The following is a 16,592-nucleotide window of genomic DNA, read 5'->3' on the forward strand; positions in this document are numbered from 1 at the left end:
TTTAGAATGAAGTATGATTTATCTTTTGATTTAACCATTTCCACAATTCACGATTCCTCTCCTTAGCCAACAAATGCACTAAGGTGTCCTTAGAGGATCAATTGTGATATGGTTCCATAATCACTAAGATAATCATAAAACAAGATACACAAGTACTCTCCCATCTCTTCAGATTGGAGAAACTTTTATCTTTCCGCCTTATTTGATTCTTCTTATTCATTCTGCCATATATTGAAACTTTTCCAATGTTTCAGCATTACACTTAAACTTGTAAGCATAATCATATTTACTAAACTTTAGTAAATCATAACGAATAATCTTATCAACCTTTGTGGTGGACCTGACTAGTGCACAACCTAATGTACCCAATCCTTTAGTCCTTCGCTTGACTCACATGCGAATGTGAACAAGGAATTAGTCTTAATTTACCAAAGATGAAAAATCTCATTCATCACACAGTACAACTTGAATGATTCCAAGTTTCTATCCAACTGAAACTTGGGTGATGAGAATCTTTCCTTATTTGATAAATTATGACACTACCACAAACGAAAGAATCGAATTCATTTTCCAATATTGCTTATCGATGGAAACATATAAACAACAATTTTTCACAAATGCCTTTGTAAGGATATTTAAAATAAATAAAATCAAAACTTTTCTTTTATTTTAAAAATTGCGGAAAAACTTATCCTTACAATACAAATTCATATGAAAACTTTGTTGTTATCTATTCCTAAGCAATATCTCATAACTCTTATGCAGTGGCTCAAAATTCTGGTCATCGAACCATGCGATCAGAATCAACACACTTTTTCTTTAAGCTTCCTTTGATTCTTCAAAAACATCAAAATGTAATTACATTACATCATGTATTAAGAATCTCCAAAAGAGACTTAATAGAGTTAGATAACGGACTTTACCTGAAGTAGAGTCAAACTTTTGACTTTACCATCCTTATGAGGTTTCAGGTAAATTCGGCAGCTTCGCAACCAATGCCCCTTTCCTTTGGCAATAGGCACATATGGACTCTTTGGGAATGGTACATGGGACTATCTCAGACTTAGCCTTTCTCTTTACCATTTGGTCAACCGAGTTGACTATGGCCGATCCCTTTCCATTGGGAAGAGAAAGTTTTTCTAGATTTCCAGTGTTACCATTGTCAATTTCCATGAAGTTTTGGGAAGTCGATCTTCTAATGAAATTTGCTTTATCAGTGTTCCAAATCATTGCTGATTCAGCAGCACCAAGCAAATAGATAAGATCATTAAAGGGTCATGTCGTTATCTGTCATCAGGGAGTGACTGAAGAACCAAGTCAACAGCCAGCTACCTCGAGACTTCGACACCCGACTCTCCCGGCTTGTCAATATGTGACTTAATCTCCAAGTCCTATGCACATATAGACTTTGTTTGCCAATATGTATTGAGTGACTTAGAACTTATCAAGTCTTGAAACTTGTGGGATAGGGAGATTTATTGGAGGAGGTGGAGGAAGTGAAGTATTATTTCCAGTCCCACTAATGCACAACAAAGGGATTGATCTTTCACCTTGATTGCCATTTGGGATATCATCTTCATTAGGATAGCTTGTTCCTAAAGATTTAGGAAGACCATAGTTGTCTGAAGGAGACATCTATAAGGGAGAAATTCAAGTTAGTTGATTTAAAGTCCTTAATATAACACCCAATATGAAATATTAAGGCTAGGATCCAACAACCTATTTATAACTGGAAGAGGGATGTCGTAATCCGAGTTATAAAATAGTTGAAGGTAGGTAAATGACGATTTACCAATTTCCACCATGAAAACGAAATATAATTAAGTTTTAATTGGATTTGAAACTCCTAGATCTTTTGAGATACATTGAACTTTCAATGGCATGTTTGAATCTCGATTGTGCCCTCTCAAGTTTGTGAATGGGATGCCGAGGATCACAAACAAGGTGTGAATAACCATGCAAATTGACTTGGTACCCTTAACTTTATCACCTAATCGATGTGCCGGTTAACCACACACGCTCCACCGATCTATAATAAAGTCAAGTTACCGTTTGCCACTCTTACTAGCCCTTATTAGTGTGCCGGTTAACCACACACGCTCCACTAACGACTTGGTAAGGTACAAAGTGTAATTTCATGGGTTAGCACCTATTTCACATTTTCCTAAGTAACTAAGATTGGGAATTTATAAGTGTTTAGTTACTTAGTATTTATCATTACACTTTTAATGAAGGGAGAATTATAGTCATTTCCTACCCGTTCGGCTAACGATCCTCCACCAGTCAAGGAAGCGGTGGGTGAGAGTGGACACCCATTAAACTGCCATTTTATAGGCAGTAACCTTATACCCCCCTTATAGACCGGCTTCGTGAATGAAGCCTACTAACGGTAAGATTGACTTTATCTTATACATATCTATATAATTAAAATTATAATAATAGTATAAGGGTGTATTTTAAACATTTAAAATACTTGGTGGTTTAATCTATTAATTAAACTATACTCTTAATTTAATTAAACTTAAACCATGTCTTTATGGAATTATTAACTCTTTTAATTAAACACTTTAATTAATTTAATGAAGTCCATAAAGTTTGAATTTTAACTTTTAAAATTGTAAAGTTTGGAATTAAAGCATTAATGTGTGTGAGACTTTACAAATTCCAAAACTTGAGGGCAGGTTTTGAAACTATTCAAAACCTTTCATTTCATAACTTATGAGTTTAATGGTTCATTAAAATGAAGACTCTTCATTTTTATGTAACCTCTTATTCTTTAATAACACTTTTAAAGAAGTGACTCTTAAACATCCATAACTTGAAGACAAGTTATGGAGTCATAAAATAATTAAATGAAAAAGACTCTTCATTTTTATGTAACCTATGGCACTTTTATGATTTTTAAGATTCATAAATATGACTTTTCATATAACTTGAGCACAAGTTACAAAAACATATTTTATGAACTTCTTTTAGATCAATATGGATTGAAAACAACTAACACATAATTTTTTTCATTAATCTAAATCAACTCATAAACAAGGTAACACAAAAAACTTTTGGTAATCCATAACTTAAGGACAAGTTATGGACTCCATACAATTTCATTGAGATCAAGAATTATACTAACAAACAATTTGCACATAATTCCTATGATCTACCAAAACTCATAAGCATGAACATTCATAATCAACATTTTTCAAGAATTACATAAACATATATAAACTTGAAACTTCGATTCTAGCATTGAAATTGGTTTAACATAATCATTACCACATTAAAAACAGGTTTTATAAGACCAAAACAGTCAAAGGTAATGATTCTAGACCAATTCCAGCACCAAAACTCGAAGATATGTTGTTTGGGGGTCCAACTCGTCGAGTGCATGAACCAACTCGGCGAGTTGGATGCATTTTGCCTTGGACTCGTCGAGTCCCTTCATGGACTCGTCGAGTCCCCTGTCCAGACAGCACAAAACTTCGATTTTCAAGCAGTATAAGCAAGTATAACAAGAAAACAAGCCTAGGCTCTGATACCACTGTTGGGTTTTGAGCATTCTAACACTCCTATGGTATACATGCAACCCTAAATACCTTGGATCTATGTTTTCTCTATTATACATGCAAATATCAATTTTCCAAGGTATTGTTCTAACTAGAATAATATAAAGTACACATAATATAAATTCTAGTAGAATTACATACCTCTTGTTTGGTGCTTGATTCCATGGAGCTCAAGAGCCTAGTGCCCCAAGTGTGACACCTCAAATGGTTCACACAACACCATGAACATTTGGAATAACCATGAGAGAAGATATTAGTCTTATATCTCTATGAAATCGGCTTGCCCTCTATATGCATACATGGTGTCCGATTTTTACAAGAATAAGATGCTTATATAGTTTGTCACAATTAGGGTAAACCCTAATTGTCATGGCTTTCCATTTCCTTGGATCCATGGGTTCAAATACACCATGGAGCATCCATGGAGAATCCTATGGGTTTTAGCCCAACTTGATAATCCATGGAGCATTAGCCCACTATATAAGTATGGATGATTTACACAATCAACCCATATATTTAATTAGTCTTCTTTTGATCACTTAATTAATTCTAGATTAATTCTTGATCAATACTAATTAAATAATCTTATTAATATATTAGAACTTATAATATATTAATAAACCGTAAGTGTTATTTCTCTCATTTTAGTCTATCCAAATGCATGATGCCATGCAACCTAAATGGACCATGCCGGGTCGGGTCAAGTATATACTAATTATAGTTATGGACTTAGACACTAATCCAACAATATGATGATATCAATAGTCATTAATCGCCGTAATTTTTCCATTGGAAAAGATGATGAGCTGGAGGGTTCTTATTGGACCATATTTTTAAGATGACTATCGTGGGATTTTATGTTGATGTATAAAGAGATTGGCATTAACTGCATAAGTCGTCGGTTATCTCTTTTCTCAATTCAAATTCAAAAAGAACCACTTAGGTTTCCAACATTATAAATACCGAAATTTCTCTTCGATTTTCTCTTTACGCTCATAGAACACGCAAAGGCATTCAAATTTTTTCCCAGAAATTCTTCGATTCTCTCAGTTTTTTCTTATCACGATCAAATGGATTCTTTTGGTGATCATATTGCTTTAATGGATCAAACAACATCGTCCATTTCTCTCTGGGTGAAACCTAATCTGAACATGAGTCCTAATATGGATCATTCGAAGTATAACCCCTCAATTCAACCCTTGATTGAGTGCTTGAACTACTTGATTTTGAAGAAAACATTGATGCATTTCGATTATGTTCGTCTATCTGCTTTAATTTTGGAATATTCAAATGAAAATTACAACATGAAGTCTGAAGCGATTAGTTTGATGTTCAAGGACTTCATACGGTGATTACAAAGGCAAACTTCAGCAAGCTATTAGGGTTAACTCCTAATGCTGATTCAATCAATCCTAATTTGGTCCCGTCCACAAATATTATTAGGGATTCTCATCAAATTGGGTACAATTTTGATCTATTTGTTCTTTCGACATTCATGAAATCATGTTTTCCACCTATATGTAATGCTCTATTTACTATTCTATTCAAGTATTTTTCTGAGAGAGCTACTAGTTCTGATAGTGCGAGCAAACCTTTTCACACTTTAATCTATGGATTGTTTGCTAGTGATAAGATTGATTTTGGGCATATTCTTTGGGCTTAATTTGTTCAAAGTCCAACGTCCAAGTCAAAGGATACTTAAATTTCTTGTGGAAGGTTTTGGTCGATTGTAGTGAAGCAAGCTCTTGATCACTACAAAATTCCACAAATTGTAGATGATGTTATGGATGATATTCAGAAGATGAATACATATACATTCGTTACTTCAGATCACATGAATTTTCATTTTGTTGGCTCAATTCCTAATAATGTTGGCAAGAGTTCCATTGGATAGTGAGATTATTTAAATTACCGAAAAATTCCTTCATTCAGAGAAAGAGCTATTCCACCTGTTCTTCAATCCATTCTTGATGTTGGTGATGCTCTAAAAAAGATTAGAATAAAGAGGAAAGGAAAGGCAGTTTTCTGAGGTTGTTCTTGTGAAGTCTAAACCTCAAAAGAAATCATAGTCAAAGAAAGCGAAGGTTACTATTGTTAATGAGGATTTTGAAGTTGACACAATAAGCGATGTTCGTGTTAATGATGATGTTTTGGCAGGTGATACTACTGCGAACACATCCAAGATTCCATAGAAAAAATCGGAGCAAGTTATCCAGACTAAAACTTCAAAGGTACGTATCTACTCCACTTCCCACTTTACATGTTTATACTCTTATTTCGAATCAGTCGGAGTCAGATATTTTCTAGGCTGTTTTGAAGATCCCATTCTGAACCTTTCACAATCTCAAACACCACCAACTCCACCATTTGTTCCAAATCAAGCCTCAACTTCAACTCCGAATACTACCACTTTTATTCCCACTTCTACCATTCCTATTCAAACCGCATCACCAATTCCTGAAACTACCTTTACCAATTTTACCACTCAAATATCGATTAAACAACGTATCCCATAACCTATTTTCACAGAATCTACTACCACTACATCAGTTTCACAACCCCAAACCTTATCTACCACATATATTCGGATTTCTGAACCAGTTATTTCTAAAGTTGAACTTGTTATTGATGAACTCATCACTTCAGAACCAATTTCAACAACTGTTCCACCAGTATCCGTTGATGTTCTAGTTTCATAATCAATCCCTAATTCTCCATCGGGACATCAAGCGTCACCATCTGGATCATATGATGATTTTATGGTTGCTGATGACCTAAAAGTTTCAGAACCATATGTTGCAACTCTTATGGCAACATTTTTTGCTGAGGATAATGATGTTGATGGTACAACTAATGACCTGACGACTCGTCAAGATTATCGTGTTTTGAATAAGAAGTTGGATTATTTACTTCGTCATGATAGAAATTTGTCTACTTCAAACTTTGAAAACATGGTGATTGTAAAAAAAGGTGTTATGCAAGCCTGGAAATCTAAAATTGCAAGAATTTTTGGTGACCATGAAAAGTTAACTTTAGCTACAACTGAGAAAGTTGATAAAGCTATTTCGGATGTGAAGTTGTTATCTGAGAAAGTTGAGACCGTTCTCAAATATGTTCAAGACAATGTTGATAAGAAACTTTCTGAAGTTGTGAATATTGCTAAGGAGTTTCGTACTTATCTCACAGATGAAAAAGAATCATTTTCGGCCTTTCGTTTTGCTCTTCAGAAGGATAATGTCGATCACCTCACTTCTGTGTTGAATTCAATTCTTACTTTACAAAAAAAATTACGAGGTTGAAGCCAAGAATGATGGATACTATTGCTTAGAAGACACAGAAAATTAATTCCATGAAACAAGAGTTGAGGAATGTTCACTCCAACATTGCGAAGATGAATGATGAACTTTTTCTTGTGAAAGGCCGAAAATTTGAAATTAATCAACGGTTGGTTCGCATCATTGAAAATAAAGATGTTATGTTGATTACATGTCCCGTCTTCTTGATGCCAAGTTACAACCTACTTTATCGTAGCTTAACAAGTTCTTTGGTGTTCCGAATAGCGGGTATACTTCGTAACAAGGGGAAGAGGGGGTTAATAATGAAGCTTCGATAAATGAAGAAACAAATGAAGAAATTCCAAACGCTGAGCCATTAAATCTGAAGAACCTCTATGAAGTATCAAAACTTACCAACAAAATCAGAAACATCAAAAAAGTTCTTTATTGGAAAACAATCATTGAAGGAGAGAATGAAAATTATTTTTGGTGATATGTAGCAAAAGGTTTCGGAGAATTTCCCTTAGGAGTTTAATGTAGCTTCTGATGGGATTTAGGTAAACAAACAAAAATAAAACTCTTAAGTTTGCATGCAACCTAAATATGATCTATGTTTTCTCTATTGAACCTATTACTAAGAACATAAAAAAGAACCCTAGAAACCATAGGATATTTTCGAAAAAATAAAAGAGGGGGTTTTATGATTACATACCTTTTAGTTGTTATAACAAGAAACTAGAAATTCCCTTTGAAGATCTCTTGGCAGCAAGCACCATAAGTGTCGTGCCTCTAATGGAATCACACCCAAGATAGCAAGAGGATAATATAAGAGAGAGGATAGGGAAGAGAAAATTTTCGTCCAAGGCTTGTAGAGGGAAGGGATCAATAGAAAACAAGGGCTAGGGGGTTCCTTATATAGTTGAGGAAACTTGGTGCCAAAGCTGGGGTTTAAAGGATAAGCCCTAGATTCCTCTGCTTGGAGACCAAGCAGCCCAATCCCCTTATCCAAGGGGCCTTGGACAAAATCTCTTAGGCTTGCCCTAGAGATTTTCATCCACCTCATTCCATGAGGTTCTAGAGCTTTCCTTTCTCAACTATCAATAAATAACTAAACACTCCTGGTACTTTTAATTAATCCAATTAATTCCAATTAATTTCTTATTAATTATTAATTAAATAATATGATTTCTAATTAATATATTATTTTCATAACACATTAATAAACCATTTATTTAATTTATTATTCACAAATAAATTAATCTCTCTCTCTTTCTCTCTAAAATCGTCCCGTCCAATTGCTAGGTTTGAGGGCAACCCAAAAGGATTGTGCTACTATCAATTCAAGTATATACCAATTTTAGTTAAGGGCTTAGACACCTAATCCAATAGTCTCCAACTTGGATAAATCTATAACTATGATTGCTAGTATAACTTCTGAATCTATCAGCAAATTGTAGCTTCCAAAACCTATTGTCGAACTCTGACTCAGTCAGTTACATGTCCTAAGATAAGTGGTCATATAATCCTCCGTTCAACTAGATATTATTCAGACATGAGACATGGAATAGAATCAATCTCATTATCCAAGACTTTGTTTCCCTATTTCTGATTTGTGATGATATAGGACTTCTAATTTGAACACATCAATTTAGTCCTGGTTGGCCCAACACTATAAGTAAACACCAAATCACCGAGGGGCTCAAAGATATCGCTTTTCTCGTTAGGGAAAAAGGAACGAATAAACTTTGACTCATATGCTTGCATCCTTTACTCATCAAATCATGCTTGACAATACGTTTTATAACATCAAGTTACTGACGTGTTTACACATTACCACTGTACAACCGACTTTTAAATTACAACTCATACATCTCCGTTTCAAGATCATAAGATATTATCGTCTCAGAATTATTCGTGATAAATTCCATGAAGTAATTCTCTGAGCGTGAGTTTATCCAGTACTCAAATCTCCATTTTTCTAAGTACTCATGAACATTGTAGCAATCTTATTGCAAGGTCTAATCTCCATAGACAATCTACAATTCATTTCATGACAGTCTTAATTCACTACTTACTTCCAAAAGTATGAGCGACTGTGGAATTTCGAATAATCGAATTATTCAGGAAGTAAAACATGCAAAGTGAAACACAATAATAAACTAATTAACTATGGTCTCAAAACTTATTGAATATAAATAAAACTCTTATTATTTAATCACCATAATAATTAAGACTTTATTCATTGTATAATGTTTCGAGTAATCAACTAACCGCATGAATTAAATAACATCAGTCATGCCATGTTATAAACATGCATACTAAGTCTCTCTATGGTCATTCCTTTGTGAACAAATCGACTGAACACTATTCCAAAGATGCTCATTTCACAATTCCAAATTCTTGTCATTGTTTAAAAATGTATTGGAATTCCAACCTTACATGCATTGACCTTCTATGATGTTGAGGCTTCAAAGTCACAAAGACTAAACCAATGATATTACAGAATCTCTCATTGGAACTTTGTTACTAGAAATAATTTCATGATAATGAAGGTTCAAGTTCAAGGTACACTCATTGAACACTTCTGTTGCGTTAAAGTTTACAGCTCACATGTAGATTTAATAATTAACCCCCATTATGGAAACATTTCCTTATTCCTATATGACCATCAGTTCTAATCAATAATCATTTTAATCCAGAATCATGTCATTATGGTCCATCCAAATTAATACCCATACTTCCAACTATCCACAAGTAACCAATCTTCAGTAAACCTCAGAATGTTCTTGATAGTTGTTTATCAACTCTAGCCACACAAAAATTCTAATCTTTTTCCTCTCAATTCTCAAGGCATTTGGAAAAATCAGAATAAGTGAATATTACAACATATGTAATCCATCCTATATTTGAAGCATATGAAACTCGATTCATTATATCAGATATATATGTTCAATCTCTTGCTATAATATTTTCATATATGGAATTTCCTACGTTGAACCATTTCAACATGATATTTACATATGTCTATGACTCAATTATATACGTTCTAATCCTTTAGATTCGAAACAAAGTATGAGTGTCCTCTCCCTTAAGTATATCATAGCGAAACAATTCCCAAACTTTGAGGTTTGAAAATTGAGAACTTTGTTCCCTACGAATAGTATTGTCAACATTCAATACTAGCATAATAGTTATGCTCCCACTACCTCTCACATGTACCCAAAAATTAACTGGACTTTTAGAAATCAATACCCTTGACTTTCTTAGTGAAGTACATAATTTTGTTATGCGATGCTTCGATAAGTCTCCAACTAGACTTCTTAAGCTTATACACCTTCATTGGATAGAATATGTGTACGTTGAGACCCTTTCATAACTCATAACTATAAGTCTTGAAAGTTCAAACAATTCCTTTCCATTCCTTATAATTCGAAATATGAAGAGGGATTCCATAATCATATTGTGAATTTGAGAATGCAATTAATACAAGAAATATCCATACTGATCTTTATCATATTTAGAATCTACTAGCGGGTTTCCTCATAATCTTTCTCATGAATTAGAGCGAAAACCTTGCCACCTAGATTTTATGGTGCATACTTTCCCATCCATGTAAATCTATCATTTCCAACCTACAATCATAAGACAAGGTTTAGGACAAAACAAAATTTAAATTTAGCTTTCCTTTCATGGACTGAACTTCGCTTATTTTAACATTTTTGCGCCCTGGTAGCACAATGGCATGCCAGTGCTTCTGTGTTGTTAGCAGCTTACCTATATTGATCAATGTATTTTCACTAATCAATGTGCTTTTTTCTTTTGCATGTAAATGAAAACATAGAAATCATAAGCATTTCCAACTCAACTGGAAGGTGCAAAAAAATGAGAATGTCTCAATAAAACACGACTGGACATCAACCTCACTTTGTGTGCTAGTGATAACTAAAAGGTTTATTGTCGGTTGACTCTTGAAACTTTTAAGATCAATACGACTCCCACTGACTTCTTGACATATGAGTTTTCTATCAAGGAACATTCCTTGACGAGCTAAAACAAATATTCAAAAGTTTGTGTGGATTCCCGACAAGAAAACTCTTCATAGAACAGGCCTCAGTTTATCCTTTGTTTCTCAATGAATGAAAACATCACAACTCCAATTCTATATGTGCTAGAGTATGACTCTAAAACTTGACTGGAACAAAGTATGATTCATCCATGATCGACCCATTTCGAAAAATGTTCGATTCCTCTTTATGGTCATACAATTGTACTAAAATGTTCTTCGAGGATCAATTGCGATATAAAACCACAATCACTATGATGATCATAAAACATGATACTAAAGCATTCTCCTTTCTTCTCAGATTAGAGAATCTTTTATCCTTCTGCCTAATAGATTCTTGTTATTCGTCCTGCCACTCTTTGAATCTTTTCAAAGTATCAAAATTATACTTAATATTATAAACTCAACCATATTTACTTGAAACATTAGTAAATCATGACGAATAGAGTTATCGTCCTTTGTGGTGGATATGGATAGTCTATATCAACATGTACTAGATCCATTAGTCTTTCACTTGACTTACATAAACTTGTAATCAATGAATTTGTCATAATTTTCCAATGAACAAGATTCTCATATACAATGCGACTTATATAACACTAGGAATCTGTCCAGTTGGTGATGAGATTTCTTTTCACTTGGTCAATTATGACAATACTGTTGGGTTTTGAGCACTATAACATCCCTATGGTGCACATACAACCCTAATGCTTTGGATCTAAGTTTTCTCTAATTATACATGCAATTTCATTTTTCCAAAGCATGAAGCCTAACTAGCATACAACTTTGATAATTGAAACATAAAACAAGTTAGATGATTACCTCTTTGTTGTAGCTTGTATAACTTGGCCTTATAAGAGCTTAGCAACTCAAGTGTGATGCCTCAAATGTGTCACAAACACCAAGAACAATGGAGGACAATGAGAGAGAGCTTGGAGGCACCAAAAATCGGCTAGCTTTTTCTTAGAATACACATGTATCCGATTTTAGGGCTTAGGGGTTACATATATAGTGTAGAATTCTAAGGGTCACTTGTAAACCCTAATCCATTCACTTAGGCTTTTGATCCAATAACTCATTTGGACTAACACTTCATGAACTCTTACATAAGCCTAGTCCATTACTAATCAATAATGAATCATTAGCCCAAACTATATGTATCACTGATTTACATAATCAGTCCCCGTTAATTTAATTAATCTATTTTGATCACTAAATTAATTCCAAATTAATTCTTTATCAATACCAATTAAATAATATGATTTCTCAATTAATATATTATACTCATAATATATTAATATATCACAAATAACCTCTTTCTCAAATATCCATCCTATCAAATTGCTTTGGTGAAGGCAACCCAAATGGACCATGCTACTATCGGGTCAAGTACATACCAATTATAGTTATGGGCTTAGACACCTAATCCAATAGCCTCCCATTTGGATAAGCCTAATAACTATAACTCCCAATGCAACTTCAAAATCCGATTAGCAATCGTAGCTCCCAAAAGCCGCCATCGAATTCTGATGCGTCCTTTAGATAAGGGATCATATAATCCTCTATTCTTCAAGATATTGTGTGGAAAAATACATGAAACATAGTCATACTTATTGTCCAGCAGTTTGTTTCCCGATTTCTGATTTGTTTGACATTGAACTTAATTGAACACATCAATTGAGTCCTGACCGGGCCCGACACATAAGTCAAAACAAAATCATCAAGGGGCCCAATATATCGCTTTTAATACTCTTAGGATAAAAGGAACATATAAACTTCGACTTATATGCTTGTAATAATTACTTGTTAGATTATACACAACAGCACGTTTTATAACATCAAGTTACTAATGCGTTTTCGTACTATCAATGCACAACCAGCACGTAATCAATAACTCATATATCTTAGTTTGAAGATCATATGATTTTATCGTCTCACAATCAGTCGTGATAAATTCCATGAAGTGGTTCATGTGAGCGTGGGTTTTATCCAATACTCAAATCTTATTTCAGGAGCACTCATGAACGTTGCAGCAAACTTTTGCTATGTATAAACACTTTAGACAATCTACAAAACCATTCATTATAATCTAACTTCATAACCTACTTCCAAAGTATGATCGACTGTGGAAAAATTTGAATAATCTTATTTTTCTAGAAGTCAAAACATGAAAAATGAAACAATAGTAAACGACTGACACAAGATAGTAACTTTACTCATAAATAAAACTCCTTTTATTTAATCATCAAATGTCAATTACGTTTTATCTATTACAAGTTTCTAAATAGCCATCTAATCACTAAAACTAATATCGTCCTTCAGCCCAATACTCCTAGCATGCTGCAAGTGCCTAACCCTATCCAGTCCCTTCGTAAGGGGATCTGCTGGGTTCTTCTCTGACGATACCCTCTTTACTATGAGGAATCCTTCTTCTACTCGATGTCTTATGAAGTGATATTTTCTGTCGATGTGCCTGGATCTGCCATGATCCCTCGGTTCCTTGGTTAAGGTAACCGCACCCTCGTTGTCACAAAAAATCTCCATAGGCTCCTTTACAGCTGGTATAAATCCAAGGTCTTCGATGAAGTTCTTCAGCCATATTACCTCTTTCAACGCTTCGCTTGCTGCTATGTACTCTGATTCGCACATTGAATCAGCTACAGTCTCCTGTTTGGAACTTTTCCATGTTACTGCTCCTCCATTTAGGGTAAATAGACAGCCCGACTGAGACTGGAAATTATCTCTGTCGGTCTGAAAGCTGGCGTCACTATACCCTATCACTCTCAAGTCATCACTCCCACCGAGGGTAAGGACCCAGTCCTTAGTCCTCTGCGGATACTTAAGAATGTTCTTTACCGCAGTCCAGTGAGCTCTACCAGGATTCCCCTGATATCTGCTGACCATGCTCAAAGAAAAGGCCACATCAGGCGAGTACATGTCATAGCATACATGATGGAGCCAATTGCGGAAGCATATGGTATTCGACTCATTTCTACTACTTCGGCATTGGTACTCGAGCTCTGAGTCTTACTCGGTTTGGTATTGCTCTGGATAAGCAATTCTCATTTCTTGGAATTCTCCATGCTAAAACGTTTCAAAACCTTGTCCTAGTAGGTACTTTGACTAAGTCCTATTAATCTTTTACTCCTATTTCTCAATATCCTTATCCCTAGAATGTAAGCAGCTTCCCCGAGGTCCTTCATAGCGAAACACTTCCCCAGCCAGGACTTAACCTCCTGCAAGGTTGGGACATTGTTTCCTATGAGTAGTATGTCATCCACATACAATACCAGAAAGCTAACTGTACTCCCACTAGCTTTGACATATACGCAGGACTCGTCCTCGCTTCTCTAAAATCTGAACTCTTTGACTTTCTCATCAAAACAAAGATTCCATCTGCGAGATGCTTGCTTTAATCCATAAATGGATTTCTCAAGCTTACACACTCTATTAGGGTACTTCGCATCTATAAAACCCTCTGGCTGACTCATGTAAACATCTTCAGCCAACTTTCCATTAAGGAAAGCGGTTTTGACATCCATCTGCCATATTTCATAATCATGAAACGCAACTATGGCTAGCATAACCCTTATAGATTTAATCTTCGCTATTGGTGAAAAGGTCTCGTCATAATCAACTCCAGTAGTTTGAGTAAAGCCCTTCACAACCAATCGCGCCTTATATGTGTGTACTTTCCCATCCATGTCGATCTTCTTCTTGAAGATCCATTTGCACCCAACCGTCTTACGACCTAGTACATTTTCAACCAAGTTCCAAACTTGATTGTCATACATGGACTGAATCTCGCTGTGCATCGCCTCTTTCCATTTAGCATACTCAGGGCCCGCCGTGGCTTCCCTGTAGTTAGATGGCTCATCCAAATTTACCAGTGTACTATCACTAATAAACATATCGCATTCCGTAGTAATATGAAAACCATAAAACTCTGGTGCCATCCTAACTCAATAGGCACGTCGAAGAGGTAATGACTCGTCAACTGGTTCAACAGGATTTTCCTCCTCGGGTTGAGCGCTAGTGTTTGAGGTTCCTTCATCACTTAACTCTTGAAGCTCTTCAAGAACAATTTGCCTCTCACTGTCCTCCTGGCATATGAGTTCTCTTTCACGGAAAACCCCTCTCCTTGCAACGAAGACAACATTGTCACTCGGTCTATAGAAGAGATATCCAAAGGATTTCTATGGGTAGCCGATGAAAATACAACGCTCACTACAAGGTTCGAGCTTGTCGTGAGTCTCTCGTCTTATGAAAGCCTCGCAACCCTAAACCTTGATATGTGCCAATGAGGAAACCTTCCCTGTCCGCATTTCGTGAGGTGTTTTGGCAACCTTCTTAGTTGGGACTAGATTAAGGATATGGGCGGCAGTGTCTAAGGCATATCCCTGAAATGAGATAGGTAATGAAGCTCGACTCATCATGGAACGAACCATGTCCAACAAGGTTCGATTGCGCCTCTCAGCCACACCATTAAGCTGCGGTGTTCTAGGTGGCGTCAATTGTGAAACAATTCCACATTCCTTCATATAGTCGTGGAACTCAATACTAAGATACTCACCACCTCGATCGGATCGGAGCATCTTTATCTTCCTGCCCAGCTGATTCTCCACTTTTTGTTTAAAATATTTGAACTTTTCAAATGTTTCTGACTTATTCTTGGTTAAGTAGATATACCCATATCTGCTATAATCATCGGTAAAAGTCACATAGAAGCGATTAGCATCCCTTGTAGCAGATCTGAAGGGCCCATACACATCGGTGTGTATGAGATCCAACAAACCCTCACCTCTTTCACAAGTACCAGTGAAAGGTGACTTGGTCATCTTTCCAAGAAAACAAGATTCGCATGTGTCATATGAATTTAAGTCAAATGACTCCAACATTTTATCCTTTTGGAGTTGGGCTATACACTTCTTGTTAACATGTCCAAGACGACAATGCCACAAGCAAGCTTTGTCGAAACCATTGGACGAATCAATATGCAATACATTATTTCCTAAGTTGTCTACAACCATCACAGTTTCATATATACAATTGCAAGGCAATGCTTCAAAATAAAAGATACCATTATAAAAAGCATTTATAGAACCAATTCCATTATTAAATGAAAATCTAAAACCTTGTTTATACAAACCATGAAAAGAAACAATGTTTCTTGCCATATCTGACGAGTATCAACAATTATTCAAGTCTAATTCTAACCCACTATTAAGAAATAAAGAATAAACTCCAATCTTGGTGATAGGCGACACTTTCCTATTCCCCATTATCAGGTTCATCTTCCCGTGCTCCACATCCCTACTTCTTTTTAGACCCTGCAAATCAGAAACCACATCCTGTATCAAGGACCCAAGAATTAGCATGTGATGAGTTATTAGATAGAATAGTGTAAATGCTTGCGAAGGCGGGCTTTATCTTCCCATCCTTAATGTCCTGCAAGTATTTGGGGCAGCTTCGTTTCCAGTGCCCTTTGTCATGACAGTAGAAGCACTCTGCTTCTTTCGGATTAGAAGAGGGAGCAGCAGAACCATCTTTGGACCCACTAGAAGAGGATCCATCACGGGAATTTCCCTTGTGATTCTTTGTAGGGGCTTTCCTTTTCTTCCCTTTACCATGTCCAATTGCCAGGACTGGGGCAGTAGCAGTAGGAGTAGGTACAACAGATTTCCTTTTCAA

The sequence above is a fragment of the Lactuca virosa genome, chromosome 4 (genome assembly GCF_052849685.1).
Source record: "Lactuca virosa cultivar CGN04683 chromosome 4, Lactuca_virosa_CGN04683_v6, whole genome shotgun sequence".
Lineage (NCBI taxonomy): Eukaryota > Viridiplantae > Streptophyta > Magnoliopsida > Asterales > Asteraceae > Lactuca > Lactuca virosa.